The sequence below is a fragment of the Anguilla anguilla genome, chromosome 1 (genome assembly GCF_013347855.1).
Source record: "Anguilla anguilla isolate fAngAng1 chromosome 1, fAngAng1.pri, whole genome shotgun sequence".
NCBI lineage: Eukaryota > Metazoa > Chordata > Actinopteri > Anguilliformes > Anguillidae > Anguilla > Anguilla anguilla.
The window spans coordinates 83,785,283-83,802,266 of NC_049201.1; the positions used below are offsets into that span (position 1 = coordinate 83,785,283).

At 39.8% G+C, this 16,984-nt stretch overlaps 1 protein-coding gene and 3 long non-coding RNA genes across 4 annotated transcripts in view; 3 read left to right on the forward strand and 1 right to left on the reverse strand.

Moving 5' to 3' along the window:
- Window positions 1-9,484, forward strand: part of LOC118232469 — a 28,044-nt gene extending 18,560 nt beyond the window's left edge. Inside the window, exon 4 of the long non-coding RNA XR_004766306.1 lies at window positions 9,420-9,484. This is a non-coding gene — a long non-coding RNA (uncharacterized LOC118232469). The remainder of the gene's footprint in view (window positions 1-9,419) is intronic.
- LOC118232142 (basement membrane-specific heparan sulfate proteoglycan core protein-like) overlaps window positions 1-16,984 on the forward strand; it is a 1,449,502-nt gene that overhangs the window by 1,043,684 nt on the left and 388,834 nt on the right. The gene's annotated exons all lie outside the window — the stretch shown is intronic.
- Window positions 1,548-3,567, reverse strand: LOC118232583. Its single transcript, XR_004766344.1, has 2 exons — window positions 2,829-3,567; window positions 1,548-1,987 (listed from the first exon to the last, which is right to left on the reverse strand). It is a non-coding gene; the product is annotated as an uncharacterized LOC118232583 (long non-coding RNA).
- Window positions 11,843-16,267, forward strand: LOC118232542. Its single transcript, XR_004766338.1, has 3 exons — window positions 11,843-11,881; window positions 12,575-12,665; window positions 16,042-16,267. It is a non-coding gene; the product is annotated as an uncharacterized LOC118232542 (long non-coding RNA).

Below are 16,984 nucleotides of genomic sequence, written 5' to 3' on the forward strand. Positions count from 1 at the left end.
AAGTAAACAAACAGAAAATGAAATACTCCTAAGGGAGAATATCCCAGGTATATCGAACCAAGTAGTCCACCCATTAAAGGGTGATAAGCACTAAAGGACAAGGAGTATTCAAACTAGACAGAACAGAATAATATACTCCTCTGGGCGGTAAGTCCTGCCGTTAAATACTAACAAAAAACTACCCAGCGAAAAGGGCAAAACCAAACAGAAAAAAGGAGTATAATAAAGCTGTCTCATAAAAAAAACTGAGAGTGTAAAGAAGGTGAAAACTAAAGAAAAACAGCCCCTTCTATACAAATATCATTCATCAAGTATAAGGTTGTTTGAGTCTCTGCTTTCTGGAATCTTTGTGAGATCTTCATAAAACCCAAAGCATTTTTAGGCATTAGCAGCACATTAACTCACTGTGTGTGCTTGTGTATTAATTGTTATTCTGCTATTTCTGCTAATTAACAGAATACTCTGACAGTCTTTGTTTCTGCTGTTCATTTTCACAGTGTAAATAATAATCAAGACCTGTATATGTGTTTGCATTAATATTTTCAATCTGATGCAGCCATGCTCTTCAATACCTTGTTGGTAATCATCCTCTCTGTGTCAGGTAAATGATTTGTTTTTTTCCAAACGTAGTTCTGATGTTTCAGTCTGCATATACAGCATTTATCAGCATGTGTTCCTATTTATTAGTCTCCCTTCATTAACTCAATCAGAAGAAACAAAAGTGAATGCATTTAAATTGCATTAAGGAATGTATATAATATATATAAAATAATGTTCTACAGTACATTAGTTTAGAGTAGTGCAAAGTTTCTCATCTGAAAAGAGAGGGAAAAAAGAGAGAACTGATAAGATGAAGTTCCTCTTCACACTCAGCTTTAAAACTGAGACAGGGGCATGATATAAATATCTGTGGCTTTACTAAATGATCAGAGCTGTTGATTGTGCATGTTGCATTCTTAGAATGACACAGACACTTGCTCTTAACTTGCTTGGTTTGCTACTGCATTCTAGCAAAGCTAGCTACTAAGCAAAACTTCCTGTACCTGCGAATCTCACATTGATTGGCGGCTACTGCCATCTACTGACATCAGTTAGTATTGAAATACAAGTGCAATAATTGATGTTCCATAGTTTTGGAGAAGTTAGGAGCACCTGTTTTAAAGTTTTGTTAATTGTATCCCTTAGCTGTCATGTTGCCAACACATCTGTGTTTTAAAGGACTTCTGAGCAGTGTGTTTGTGTATGTGTGTCTGCATGTGTGTGTGTGTGTGTGTGTGTGTTTTTCAGGTGTTCTGAGCCAGAGGGGATGGAGAGTGACTTACACCCCTGAGAGAATCTGTGCCTTAAAGGGGTCTTCAGTAGACATGAGCTGCACTTACTCATATCTCACATCTCACACAGTGCAGAAAACATTCTGGGTTATTTATGACTGTGTAACCCACCTAAAGGTCAGTTAGCAGTAGGTAAATATTTTCAGGTTAAAACTAGGTTCGTAAGGAGAGGTTATGAATGATGAGATGGACACAATGAACAACCGGAGCCAGAAAGTAAGTGCAAAATGGTTAGAACTGTATTAAAGAAAGTGTAATGACAACATGTAAAGCCAGCATTTACTTATCACATTCAACCACATTCATTTGTCTTCATATCAATGTCCTGAGTGTTGTAACTGTATTCACTGTCCATTAAGTTCTGAATGTCTTCTGTTCAGTCTGGTTTAGTTCAATTTAGTTAGTTTCAAGTCAGTTTTGTTGGTTGAGTGCACCCTATTTAAAAAAAAATAAAGTATCAAATAAAATTATGTAATTTCTCAATCACAATCCTACCACACCAGAGTGGGGTTGGGAGAAACAAGGGGTATCAGGGGGTTCTTCCTCAATGGATGAAGATGAATCAAGTTGATCAAGCTGGTCAGCTCGCCATCTCCCTCGTTAGGGAGAGAATCCTAGGTTCACAGGTTTCTTCTCAGGTATCCAAAAAACCCAGCCTGTATGACAACAGGCTATTACAACAACTGCATGCTTTTCTCAATCTTAGTTATTTTCTTTAAGGCATCATTGTAACCTCAAAAGTGTAAAAGTGTTACCAATAAACCAAATAGTACTCTTTATAAATGATCGACTGTACAGTTTCCTTGTATCAAATATTCTATCGCTCTTTAACCATTTATCATGAATTATGATCAAGGTATTTTCCATGTAACTATAGCAAATAATTTTTAAACCATGAACTCAATATAAATACATGGCAATAAACCTTTAACAATCAAGTAAATCATTAGTTGATTGTAAAATCATTTAAATGCATGTGAACTAACCCTCTTGCATTGTCATGCACAATGGAAGATACGGCTACATCATATAGGCTACACCACTGTTGTGCACTAGCTAAGTGCTAGTGCATGGTTTCTAACAGTACTGCATTAGCTAACTCCAACACAAGGTTATTACAGGGCACATTCATATACATATTACATGGCACATTCATACACGTATGATAGAACTACTATAACAGTGCCATTCACGCTTTCAAATAGCAACATTCAACTTTATGTGAGAGAAACTCAATAGCTATACATACCACGTGTGGCTAATGCTATTTTCAAGGAAACGCGGAGTTAACACACGTGTGGCTGCTACAATGGCGATACTTTAGCTAAATTTAAAATATAAACTCACCGAGATCCCAAAGGAAGAAACGGAAGTGTGCAAACTGAAAAATATTAAATGCCACGTGTGGCTAACGCTATTTTCAAGGAACACGGAGTTAATAGCATACGTGTTGCTGCTAGTTACGATACTTTGGTAAAATTTAATATTTAAACTCACCAAGATCGCAAGGAAAGAAATTGAAGTGTGCGATCTGGAAAATATTTGGTCCCTGGGTCATTTAAGGAGCTGCTCTTTAAGTTAACTGCTTAAATTAATAATTATGATTTTCTACTTCTGATCGTCTTTTTCTCTCTCCCGTTCTCCCCTCTTGCTGTGCACTCTCTCCTGTGCGACAGACAGTCTCAACCAAGTCCTTGGGAGTGGGCGGGGCTAACTAATTTCCAGAATAATCTTAAGTATTGTGGCGATTTCGCGAAGAAGCAGAGACGGAGACTGGCTTGGCTGTTTTCGAATCGCTCCCGGGGAGCTTCGCTTTATTTGTGACACCTCTTCAAAACGGTAATTCGTAGACTGACCATCATAGCTGGGAGAAGCCTGATTTTGTCAAACCCCGTTCGCCGTGATTGGTTAGTCCCGTTGCGCCGGGGCAGCCAATCACACAGCCTTAACGTCACATCACACAAAGGTCGGATAATTTACATACAGCGGGAAACAGCAGCACGAGACACGCAAAACAGAGACAGGCAGGGAATACAACGACAGTATTGGCTAATTGACTAATGACAGATTCATGACGGTGCAAATCATAAACCCGAGGGCTGCTAGCGCTACGTAAGCGATTCCTAGCAGGCTACACACATTCAAAATAACGAGTATTTACACGATCGCGGAGCGGGACAAGTTAACCGCTAACAAGCTAACAATTATTTAGTTACACACAGGCAAGATCGCCACAGTATTACTACCTGTTACAGCCAATAAAACTAATGAGGGATGGAGAACAAGTCCTCCTAACCCGTTAGGTAGGGAGCCTCTCTTCCTTAAAGCTACAGGACCCTTTTAAAGCGTTGCTATTTATTCTAACGGTTTACAACTGGAACAGTAAACAGGAGGGTAAAGACCTGTCCAATGACCCAGAGTACTCTGACCGTGTGGAGTACCTGGGGAATAAGAACAGTGACTGCACTTTTAGAATAAACCAGCTGAGAGAAAGTGATTCAGCAGTATATCGCTTCAAGTCCCTGACCGACCGTTATGGTGGAAAATATACTGGTCATTCTGGAGTCTCGTTGACAGTTAGAGGTAATTCTAAACTTTCTTTTTATACTATTAACTGGCAGTACTCCTAATTATTTTCTAATAGAAACAGAATGGTCTTTTTATCATGTTGATTCTTGTGTGCAGGTCTTCAGGTGAAAGTGACAGAGAATGAGGCACAGAGTGTAACACTGACCTGTAGGAGCACCTGCACTTTGAGTGGCAGCCCTACCTTTACCTGGTACAAGAATGGAAAAGTTGTGCCCTATGAGTATAAATACTCCCTCAATGTAGCCAGCACTGATGATACAGATCTGTACTCCTGTGCTACAGGAGGAGTCACTTCCCCTGCAGTCAATGTGAAATGTGAGTGTCTGCCCACATTCTGTTTTATTGGGAAATAATGCATGCAGGGCCGGCCCGAGGCATAAGCGAACTAAGCGGCTGCTTAGGGCCCCCGTGGCCACCAGGGGGCCCCCATGCGGTATTCATCCCCTATCGCAAAACCAGCGGTAGTAATTTAAAACGGAATAACAACCAAATATTTCATAACATCGTAACTCATTTCGAAAAAGCGATGATGCAGTTGAACATTAATGTAGCTTTAAAAGACACGAGAACAGGGCAGAAGAGCAACCTGCAGATAGTGATTAGGAAATGGAAATTGTGTTTACAAACGATGTCGGATCAAGGTAATCCTAAAATGCCCTCATTGGAAAGATTGCATTTGAATAATAGCCGTCAAACAAAATGTCATTATAATACACATTTGTAATTGTCCATTCTATCCTTACAGATATATGAGAATGTTTAATGTGTGAATTTTTATTCAAATATTTTATTTAATTCACAATGAAGTTGCATTTACTTTGAACTGCACAGTAAAACTGCAGGACCTTTTCTCTTTCAGATGCTCCTAAAAACACCTCAGTATCAGTGAAATAGTGGAGGGTAGTTCAGTGACTCTGACCTGCAGGAGTAATGCCAACCCACCAGTGCAGCGATACACCTGGTATAAGAATAATAGAGCTGTGTCCTCAGAGACAGGAGTTCCAGAGCACAGTTACACCATTAAAACCATCACACTGCAGGATATAAATCCCAAAGTGCTGTGTGAATAATTCTGTACTGTCATTTAGAATGGCTTGGATGGGCAGCATCTTCAGTGAAAATAGCCAATGCATATAATTCTAAATGTTGCAGCCTGTCTGTTAAAGCTGAAAGGGGGAAGAACATGCAGTCAGATTATAATGCCTTATCCAAAAACCTCTGATCTCTGATTGGCTAGGCTCTATACCTACATTTCCATTGTAGTAATACAGTGTAGCATTCGGCCTGCCCAAGAAGCGGATTGGCCTGTCCAACCATGCTGTCCAAGCACAACATCGTACATCTCTGTATAGTGCAAAGGCGTAAGGTGCTACATTGCCAGATGATAAAAGACGCAGGCATGTCTGAATTGTCTTGTGCCTTCTTTGTTAAGAAAACATTGCGCAGCATTGCTTTGGAATACAGCTTCTTTAATTTCGGTGAGGCAAGATATCCTATATAGTTTGTAGTACAGTAACTTGGCATCTTTTTGATATCAATACTTTTAATGGCAGGCCTAGATTTAGCCAGTTTGAATGAATGAGTTATAGGCAGTGCTTTGCATGTGTGATTAACTTGGCATTTTTGTGCATTGAAAACAATTTTTTTATGAGATAATACAATGCCCTGTAGTTGGTGGCATCTCCCTTTATCAGCCACCAAATAATTTTTAAAAGAGGGGGGAAATGACTGCATGTTTTCACCACGTTAGGCCAGCCAATGCAGAGAAAATTTGGCTGACAACCAACCACAAGGAATGTAACAAGTAACGGCAGTTGTCAATAGAAATGTATTTGAGTAAAAAGTACATCATTTCTTTATCGATGTAGTGGAGTAGAATGTGAAAGTTGCCAATATTGTTCATACTCAGCAAAAGTACAAAGTTTCCAATATCCTACATAAGTACAGTAGCAAAGTACATGTACTTAATTACTTACCATCACTGTACAAAAATAACAAAACAAGCATTTTGGCACAAGCAATGCATGGCCCTAATCCTCCTAGTGACCATCAACTTTTTGCTCATGTTCCCTTGTGTTATTGATATTATTAGTGCACATTATGTCCATTTAAAAAATCATTTTTATCACCTTGCCGGATATTCTACTGTAGAATAGAAGTGTGTTGAGTTACATTCTGTTTGCTTTTTTAATCCACTCAGGTTTGAAGGTGGATAAAAATTCTGACACAGTGTCAGGGGGAGAGACAGTGGAACTGACCTGTAGAGCAACCTGCACTCACTTGACTGAGAGCAACAGCTTAATTTGGTACAAGAATGAGCAGCATCTGACTGACTACTACAGGTTCTACCAGTCCTATATAAAGTTCACTGCCAGAAGTGAAGATACGGGCAGATTCTCCTGTGCTGTAAGAGGCAATCAGCATCTTGCTTCCCCCGCCGTGACTCAGTGTGAGATGTGAATGTTTGAGGTCACATTTGTGTATTTTACATTCATTTATGCACAAGAACCAAGAGATTCTTCTGAGTGAACAAGCATTCCATTATCAGACAGATTGAGATTTTGGGGTTTCAGTTGACTTCAATCTTTAATTGAAATGAAATGCTGGACCATTTACAGTAATATGCATTCATACATTTATTGTGGGTGCTGTACAATGTGGAATTTTGAGAGTGGGTGACACAAACCTGTAAAATCACCTGCACTGACCTGACTGGCAGCCAAACATTCATCTGGTACAAGAATGGACAATCTCCGTTTTACACCGCCCATAAATATGAAAATCATAACTACCTTCAGTTCAAAGCCAGCAGTGGAGATGCAGGCAGCTACTCCTGTGCAGTAAGAGGTCATGAGAATCTCCCGTCCCCAGCAGTGACTCTCTGTGAGTATTTGAGGACAAACTCATGCATTTAACTTTACTGAGTGTCATTTGTTACTAATTTTGAAAAGCGGTGATGCAGTTGTACTTTAATGTACCTTTAAAAGACATGAGAACTGGGCAGAAGAGCAACCTGCAGATAATGATTAGGAAATGGAAGTTATTATGTTTAGAAACAATATCGGATTAAGTTAATTCTAAAAACTGAAAGAAAGATGGCATTGCAGTAATAGCAGTCAAACAAAATGACATAATGGAAACATTGAGGAAATGGAAACATACTTTAACTGAGCTAAGTGTGACATCTATATAAAACTGCAGGACCTGTTATTTTCTCTTTCAGATCCTCCTCAGAGCATCTTATTATCAGTGAGCTCCTCTGGTGAAATAGTGGAGGGCAGTTCAGTGACTCTGACCTGCAGCAGTGATGCCAACCCCCCAGTGCACTACTACACCTGGTTTAAGAATAACAGAGCTGTATCCTCAGAGACAGGAGGACCAGAGGACAGTTACACCATTAAAAACATCACACTGCAGGATGCAGGAGAATACACCTGCAGGCAGGGAATGGGATTGGGACAAACAGATCTCCTCCTAAGCGTCTTGATGTGCAGTGTGAGGAAATCAATGCATCTCAGCTTCAGACACACAGAGCAGAGAGTCAGTATCTCTTGAGTATCTTTTGACAACTACACAGCAGTAAGACACTGAGTAAAGCAGTCACACTGGCCAGTGGAGGAGAATGATGAACCTGATCATACTGACATGTCTTACATCTGTAAAGCCAGTAGTCATTTTGCCAGAGGTGGACAATCCAGGTTCAGAAAGTAAAAGTTCATCCTAGGATTTTGTTCCAGTCACCTGGATTTGCTAATGAGCACCATTCTTCAGCCAGGAGGTAGAGCTAAATCAGCTGGCTGAGTTCAGGGGTGGATGAAATACACGGCAGGACTTTTACTTTCTGACCCCTGGAATGTCCACCTCTGCATTTTGCATTTGCACAGGGAAAAAAAAGTATCACACTTAGCAGTTGAACTTTAACAAAATTAAGTTATCATTATTAATGAACACGCTAAAATGATTATATCTGAATACTGCTGTCACTATTGAAACTTGTCTATCTGGTGACATGTACCAGAACCCTAAAAAAGCTACAGTATATCCAGTTCATGACACAGGGGGAAATGACACACAGTGTGAAATTTCAGCTCCATTATAAACTTTAAAATTAATAAATAAATAAAATAAAAAATGTAAAACATTTTTCTATTGATTTCAGATGCTCCCAAGAACACAAGGTATTGGGACTATTTATAAAAAGGGCAGTACTTTATACATCGGATCATCCGTTATGGATGTGAATGCCCCCAAATCTTTCAATCTGCTGGAGTACAGAACAAAAACAACAAACATTGTATCACTGTCCTGATACTTTTCCAACTTATATCAATGTATTCACATGGAGATAAAATAAACATTTTATAATCAAAACTTTATGTCTAGTGCCATCCTGGAGCAGAGCACAGCAGTACTGCTTGGCTCAGAACACTCATGGAGCTCAGACCTCTACTCCTGTGTCAGACAATATAAAAGGTGAGTAACACGTAATGTACAGTAACACCTCTATCGTTTTGAAGAAGGGTGATTGTTCCTGTTTCAGTATCTGTTATAGATCGCTTGCATATTTGATCACCGATATCTAGTTTGTTTGCTGGTTGACACACCTAACTCATGTTTAACTGTGATTTAATTGATTTTCTGAGTGTTGCATTGACCTTCCTACCTTCATGCCTGCACTTATTTTACACAACTCTGGATTCTCTGTGGCTTTTGCACTTTTTGCTATCATGATGTGCAGAAGGTAAATGTTTGTAATGCAAAAGCATCTGGGTACCAATCATCACTGAGAAGACATGATTATAGAAATTCAGCATTAGATATCAGAGAGATATGCAGTATTTTTACTATTTCGCCATTGAATTCAGAGGAGCAGGTAGGAATGTTATGACAGAATGTCATCTGGGATGGTTGATCCACAGCTCCTGAAGGTCTGTTACTCACCCCATCCAACCCCCCCCCCCCCCCCCCCCCACAGGAAGAAGAACACCAACAGAGAGAGAGGGAGGAGCAGTCATCGCTCTCATACTATAGGTAAAAAGTTCACACCTGGATATTCTTCTGTGTACATGCTGTATTTTTATGAAACTACAAAGTCAGTAGGTCTGTGCTGGGCAGAAGACACAAAGATACACACCAGGCAAGTTACAGTTCATCCAGTTCATCATTGTGTGATGCAGTCATTTTCAGTCTTCCTCCTTATTTCTATTGGTTAAAACTATTGAGGAATATTCCCCACTTAAATCTCAATATGTTGTAATTGTATCGGTGGATATTATTTAGTATGATTTTTTAACATGTGAAAAATATGCTTCTGTAATGTAAATTCTTCAAGTGATTCTGAGATATATAATCCACCAAGTCAACAGAGGAATCCGTTCTCGGGGGCAACAGAGTGGATAGGGAATGCAAGGGGCTGTGTGGCCACTCTGGTTCCCTTTTAACAGTGCAACTGGAGGCGCACATATGTGTGACTGAGTCTCTTCCTGTTTCTCACCTCAGAGCAGAGCCTTTAGAGAGTGACAAACGCAGCCAGCGACACAAACTCTGTGCTTCAGAGAGCTGACGAGGCCTCAGTGTGGGATTAAAACACACAGAGGAGAGAATCTGCAGAGAATGAGAAATGATGGAGATCAGGGTGAAAGAGTCTCTTTTTGTGTTTAACTTCACAGAACTGCTGTCTGTTTCTGCTAGTTTATCCATCTTATAAAGAGCTGCTGGTGGAGGAGTTTTCCCAGAGTACTGTAACCCTGCTGCAACATGCATGTTCATGTAACCCTGCTGCAACATGCATGTTCATGTAACCCTGCTGCAACATGCATGTTCCTGTAACCCTGCTGCAACATGCATGTTCATGTAGCCCTGCTGCAACATGCATGTTCATGTAACCCTGCTGCATACATGCTCCTGTGACACCGTTACACGTTTATATAACCCTGTTACGCTCATAACTCATGTACATGCGCATGTACTCTCTCACATTGAATGGGAAGATTATAATGCAGATTAATGCAGATTGTAATCTCCAAACTCAGGTAACTTTTAAAAGCAAGGTCCAAAATCTTTTAAAACAGTGTTTTAGCTTTACATTTTACATTGCCTTGTTGTATTGACCCCATTTTTACTTTCAGACTGTTTAGCTATTTGAAAGAATGCATATTTTTATTTGTTTTCTTTACATACATTGTTTTATTCGTGTATCAATGTATTATGGTTTATTTGAGCATTGAAAAGCACTGTGAACCTCAAAACTCTGTTCTGAAAAAATATTATCATTATTTTCTTTATATGACCATCATGATTTGCCTGCAAACGCCCACCCCCCCCCCCCCCCCAAAAAAAAAAAAAAAATAAATAAATAAAATAAAACAAATGAAATAATATTCATATAAATTCCATTTTATTCATGTGTGGGCATCTATTTCATCTCTGTGAAATGTGAAAGATACAATAATCCAATCGGCTGTAGTAAAAATCAACTTTATGAAGTATAAGCATTGAAATGCAACTAATTATGTGCATGAAGGACCATATAACAGGCAAAGCCAAACCAAAGTTCTAAAAGGTCACATGAACATCAACCACAGATACAGTGCTGCACCACCCCAACTGAACTGAGGTGTGAAATAAAATAAAGAATAGTACAGGCTGCAGGAAGTGAGCAGCACTTTAACTGTCTGTGGTCAGGGTGGCACTCCTCTGAAATTAGGCAGCTTCACCCACAGCCGCGCCCGCTACTCCTCTGCACAAAAGAGCCAAGCAGGGGCACCTCACAGTACCCGCTTTGGGGCACCAGAGCTGTGATACTTTCACAAAGATAACTACACCTGTCCACTCTTTACATCTTCTGCGAAAGTAAGTGCAATCTTAATGTTGATCTTTGGGTTATAGACTAGGCTACAGCAGCAAAATATTGTCATTCGCATTGGAACATGGTTCCTTCTTTTTTCTGGCTTTTAAACTACTGTAAACATATTTTACACAGCTGTGATGCTCATGTAGCTCTTTAATGTTTTTATATTCATTATTGTGTACCAATATGTCAAGTTGCGCAGTGAAGTTACATTCTTGTAAAATAATCTTTGTCTGTAATTTGATTTTATATTGTCATTCTGCAACCATGCTAAACTGAATGAGCTGCTGCCTGTCTTGGCCAGGACACACAAAGAGATTTTGAATCTCAACAAGACTCTCCTGGTTAAAGTAAAATGTAATAATATTTACAAATAGAAACAATTATTCTTAAAGCTTTGCATTCATCACAGTCAGTCTGCCATGCTCAGAAATATGAGCCTGTCAGCAGGGCCGATTCAGACAATTTGAAAACCGTTAAGATCACACCTCCTCCACCAGCGTAAGTGCACGATTTAGCCCTGTTTTATTCTTAATGGCTGTTAGCACGTTGTTTCATCGAGTTGTAAAATAATGTATATGATACAATTGAGTGCCTTGATAGAAGTTGAGAGAAGACATCTTTGATTTTTGCACGCTTAAAGTTATTGCATTTTTTTAAACAGTGGAGAAATATAAGTACAGTGTTGTTGTTCTCTGATCTACGGATTACAGCGAGTGCTTTATTCTGTGCTAATCTAGTGATCCTAATGGAGGTCAGTCTCTCTCACTGCTGAAAGGTGGCTATGTGACCAGTGGGGAAAACATGCACAGCATTTGTTAAAACAGTAAATTAGCTTTCTTAAAATTAAAATTATGTAAAATAAAATTTAAAAAAATATATATATATTTATATATATCATTGCATACTGAAAGTAACTCTTAATTTTATTACTTTCCATGCTATCTGTTAAACGCTGAATATCAGTGATTTTTTTGTGGAATTTTGGTTATGGCTTAAAAAACAAAAGGCAATAATATAAGTTATGTTTTTTATATATATGTTCAGGCCGATGCAGCCATGCTCCAAACAACCTCAACAGTATTTTTGTAAGCTCTTCTCTCTGCCTAAGGTACAAAATTTAGTTACTTCAGTTCTGCTTATTAATGCCAGTTTACAGGGGTTACAATATCTATCAGAAGCGAAAATCTATTTAGAATTTCTATAATTTCATGTAACCTGTTTAACTCATTAGACAGGGAAAGCAAAAAATTAAAGACATATGTTACAGGAAATGGGAATCTAAATCTTACATACACATATATTGTTTAGATGCCCTACTGGCGGACATCTTTAACTGTTTTAAGCTACACTTGTATGTTGTCTAATCTGTGTTCGTCATTTGTCCGGTTATGTATTGTGTATGCACTGACACTTTTACACAAATGAAGTTCCTAACGCATACATAAAGTTATTTTGAATTTGAATTTGGTTCAGAGATTCTAGGCTGAGCAGAATCTTTTTACATTTGTTTTTTAACACACATCTGCTGTGAAATGTATAGCATACGATTGTGAAATATAGAGCATAGGATTAATCTGAAGTTCCTGTTCATGCTCAGCTCTGCAACAGAGATGAGTAGAGTTATTTGGCTTTATGACATGCACAGAACTGTAAATGAACTGCATTTACTGGTGTGCTCTATTCCTGAAGAATAGATTTTGCCATCATTTCAACTTTTGTGAAACTAAATTTTATTCTTGAAATAATGTGTGTGTGTGTGTGTGTGTGTGTGTGTGTGTGTGTGAGTGTCTCCTTTGTATAGTCCTCCAGACCCCTGTCTGAAGATATTACAGTCTCATATTGTATTATAGTCTGCGCAGATTATAATCTCCAAACTCAAGTCACTTTTAAAGGTAAATTCTTAGATGTTTTCAAAACAGTGTTTTAGTACTTAATTTTACATTGCCTTGTTGTATTGAGCCCATATTTATGTTTCTCTCTGGTTTTAGGTATTTGAAAGAATGCATATTTTATTTGTTTTCTTTACATACATTGTTTTTTTTTTCTGTGTATCAATGTATTATGGTTTATTTGAGCATTGTAATGCACTGTGAATCTCTAACCTCTGATCTGAAAAATATTATCATTATTTTCTTCGTATGGCCATCATGTTTTGCCTGCATTCCATTTAGTTCACATGTGGGGATCAAGTTCATCTCTGTGAAAGATTCTATAATAATACTATACAATATGTTTTATGTAGTAAAAGTCATCTTTATGAAATATCAGCATTGAAATGCAACTAATTATGTGCACGAAGGACTGTATAACAGGGAAAGCAAAGCCAGAGTTCTAAAAGGTCGCATGAACATCAACCACAGAAACAGTGCTGCACCAGCAGAACTGAACTGAGATGTGAAATAAAATAAAGAATAGAACAGGCTGCACGAAGTGAGCGGCATTTTAACTTCCTCCACTGTCTGTGGTAAGGGTGGCACTCATCTGAAATTAGGCAACTTCACCCACAGCTATGCCTGCTTCTCCTCTGCACAAAAGAGCCAAGCAGGGGCACCTCACAGTACCCGCTTTGCGGCCCCAGAGCAGTGCTCCAGGTGGAGATGGAAACTACAACCTCAGAGCTCCCAGAGCCACACTCTGGACCCCCAAACCACCATACTGCACAGCTGCGATACACAAAGATACAAAAACTACGTCTGTCCACTCCTTTCATCTTCTGTGAAAGTACAGTGTGTGCAATCTTTATGTTAATACGCGGGTTATAGGCTAAGTTACAGCAACGTTTTGTTGATGTTTCGGCTTCATGTCAAAAATCCGATGCATGAAACACGACTGAGCTACGTATGGTAGCAATGGTAAAGCATGCTGTTTGTGGCAGTAAAATTTACCTAGGATGGATAGATGGATGCAATACATTCAATCTACTTGTAGATGGGGCAGTTAGTAAAATAGGGAAGTCCTGTATGTACATTTCAGATCAATTTCTTGGAAGATCTTTTACTAATCTGAATTAAATAATCTGGTTTAGGTAATGGATTTTGTATAGGGCTCCTGAATATATGAGTGTTTACCTGTGCCTGATGCCTATCACACCTTGCAGTGGGTAGCACTGTCGCCTCACAGCAAGAAGGCTCTGGGTTCGAATCTCAGGTTGGGGCCTTTCTGTCTGGAGTTTGCATGTACCTCCGGGTACTCCGGTTGCCTCCCACGGTCCAATTGGAGACTCTAAATTGCCCATAGGTATGAATGTGTGAGTGAATGGTATGTGTTCCCTGCGATAGATTGGCAGCCTGACCAGAGTTTATTCCTGCCTCTCGCCCAATGCATGCTTGGATAGGCTCCAGCACCAGCTCCAGCTCAGGATAAGCGGGTGTAGTTAATGGATGGATAGATGGATGTATTAGAATAGGCAAAGCCTCAGATCGTAGCATCAGTTCGTGTTGTAATCCAGAATCATTTTTGTAAACATTACATTACATTGCATTCGTTTAGCAGACGCTTTTATCCAAAGCGACGTACAAAAAGTGCATTTTCATGATCGTAGACAACTGCTGAACACGGGTTCAGTAAGGTACAATTACTTATTTTGTAAAGCTATTTCTAGCCGAGAACAAAGAACACTATCCTGGTCTAACATCTGCAAAGCCAAACTAGGCAGAAGAATAAGCTACAGTATTAGGACGAATACAATTTACCAAGAAGTGCAGGGATGGGGCAACATGTAACAAGTGACAGGAAAAAGGGTTTTTTTTTTTTTTAATTTTTTTTTTTAATATATACAGCGTGGTGGTGGTTATTCTAGGTATAGTCTGAAGAGATGAGTCTTCAGGCCACGGCGGAAGATGAATAGTGAGGGGGAGGTTCGGAGAGGGACGGGGAGTTCGTTCCACCACTGGGGAGCTAGGGTGGAGAAGCTCTGTGATCCCTTTGGGCGGGTGGGAGGGGTTGCAAGACGCCCTGCTGCCGCAGAGCGGAGTGGTCGAGCAGGCACATAGAATTGAGTCATGTCCTGCAAGTAGATGGGGGCTGTCCTGTTGGCGGCAGTGTAGGCAAGGGTCAGGGCTTTGAATCGGATCCTGGCAGTGACCGGTAGCCAGTGAAGTGATCGCAGCAGAGGAGTGACATGGGAGAATTTGGGGAGGTTGTAGATGAGTCGGGCAGCGGCATTCTGAATCATCTGTAGTGGCTGTATGGCACAAGCTGGCAGGTTTGCAAGGAGAGAGTTGCAGTAATCAAGGCGAGAGGTCACCGTAGCCTGGACGAGCAGCTGGGTGGAGTGCGTCGTCAGGTATGGTCGAATCCTCCTGATGTTGTATAGGAGGAATCTGCAGGACCGTGATGTTGCCTTGATGTGCTCCTTGAGGTCCAGCTGGTCATCCAGGACCACCCCCAGGCTCTTTGCAGAGTGAGAGGCAGTCACTGTGGTGCCATCAACCGTGATTGAGAGTTCACGAAGCAAGGAGGTCTTGTACGGGAAGAAGAGCAGCTCAGTTTTGTTGAGGTTGAGCTTCAGATGGTGGCTGGCCATCCAGGTGGAGATGTCAGCCAGGCAGGAAGAGATCTTATCATTGATCTGTGTGGCCGAGGGGGGGGAAGAAAAGAAGAGTTGTGTGTCATCTGCATAACAATGATAGGAAAAACCATGTGAATTAATGACTGAACCAAGAGATCTGGTGTATAAGGAGAACAGCAAAGGACCCAGTACAGATCCCTGCGGCACTCCCGTAACAAGTGGATGAGAGGCAGAGGCAGACCCCTTCCAGGTGACCTGGTAGGTCCTATCTGCAAGATAGGAAGCGAACCAAGACAGGGCAGTCCCGGAAATTCCCATCCCAGCCAAGGTGGAGAGGAGTATTTTATGGTTGACCGTGTCAAAAGCTGCAGACAGGTCAAGAAGGATCAGGACAGAGGAAAGGCGTGAGGCTCTTGCAGTGGCAAGTGCCTCCGTCACAGCTAGTAGTGCAGTCTCTGTTGAGTGCCCGGATCGGAAGCCAGACTGGTGAGGGTCTAGCAGGTTGTAGTTATGTTTATTTTATAAGCGTAATGTGCAAAAATCAACATAATTATTGACATCTGAATTTCAATAATACAGTGGGGGCAAAGAAATGAGAATTACCCAGTCTTTTTGAAAAGGCACTACTGTTCCAGTCCAGACACAAAGCAAACGACTCTGTATATTTTATTCAAATGTTTGTATCTGATAAAATCTAAAATGAGTATGACATTCAGGAAGTGAGTCAGATCTGTAACACATTCTACTTTTATATTTAGTGTGAAGCATTTTATTTGCGATCATATTCAGCCACACTGCTCTGTCTGCAAGGCTGTTTAATACTAATGGCACATTAACAAACCACCGAGGCCAGATCAGAATTCTCTCCTGGTAAGTGTATTATCATATTATTTCATTCAGTCAAAACTACATCATGATATTTTGTGGTGCAAGAAGATTAAACTTGAATCAAATATAAAATAAAATGCATTTTCTGACTAGAAATGATTGCTGCTTCTTCCATACAAATATCATTCATCAAGTAAAATGCTGTTTGAGTCTCTGCTTTCTGGAATCTTTGTGAGCTCTTCATAAACCCCAAAGCATTTTTAGGCATTAGCAGCACATTAACTCACTGTGTGTGCTTGTGTAGTAATTGTTATTCTGGTATTTCTGCAAATTAAGAGAATACTCTGACAGTCTTTGTTTGTGCTGTTCATTTTCACAGTGTAAATAATAATCAAGACCTGTATATGTGTATTTGGATAAATATTTTCAATCTGATGCAGCCATGCTCTTCAATACCTTGTTGGTAATCGTCCTCTCCATGTCAGGTAAATTGTTTGTGTTTTTTTTCCAAATGTAGTTCTGATGTTTCAGTCTACATATAAAGTATTTATCAGCATGTGTTCCTACTTATTAGTCTCCCTTCATTGTCTCAATCAGAAGCAAAAGTGAATACATTTAAATTGCTTTAAGGAATGTAGATAATTTCTATAAAATAATGTTCTACAGTACATTAGTTTAGAGTAGAGCATTTCTCATCTGAAGAGAGAGGGGAACAAAGAGAGAACTTAGAAGTTCCTTTTCACACCCAGCTTTAAAACTGAGACAGAGGCATGATATAAATATCTGTGCCTTTGCAAAATGATCGGAGCTGTTGACTGTGCATGTTGCATTCTTCGAATGGATAAAAAGTATTTTGGTGCCACATATTTTGAT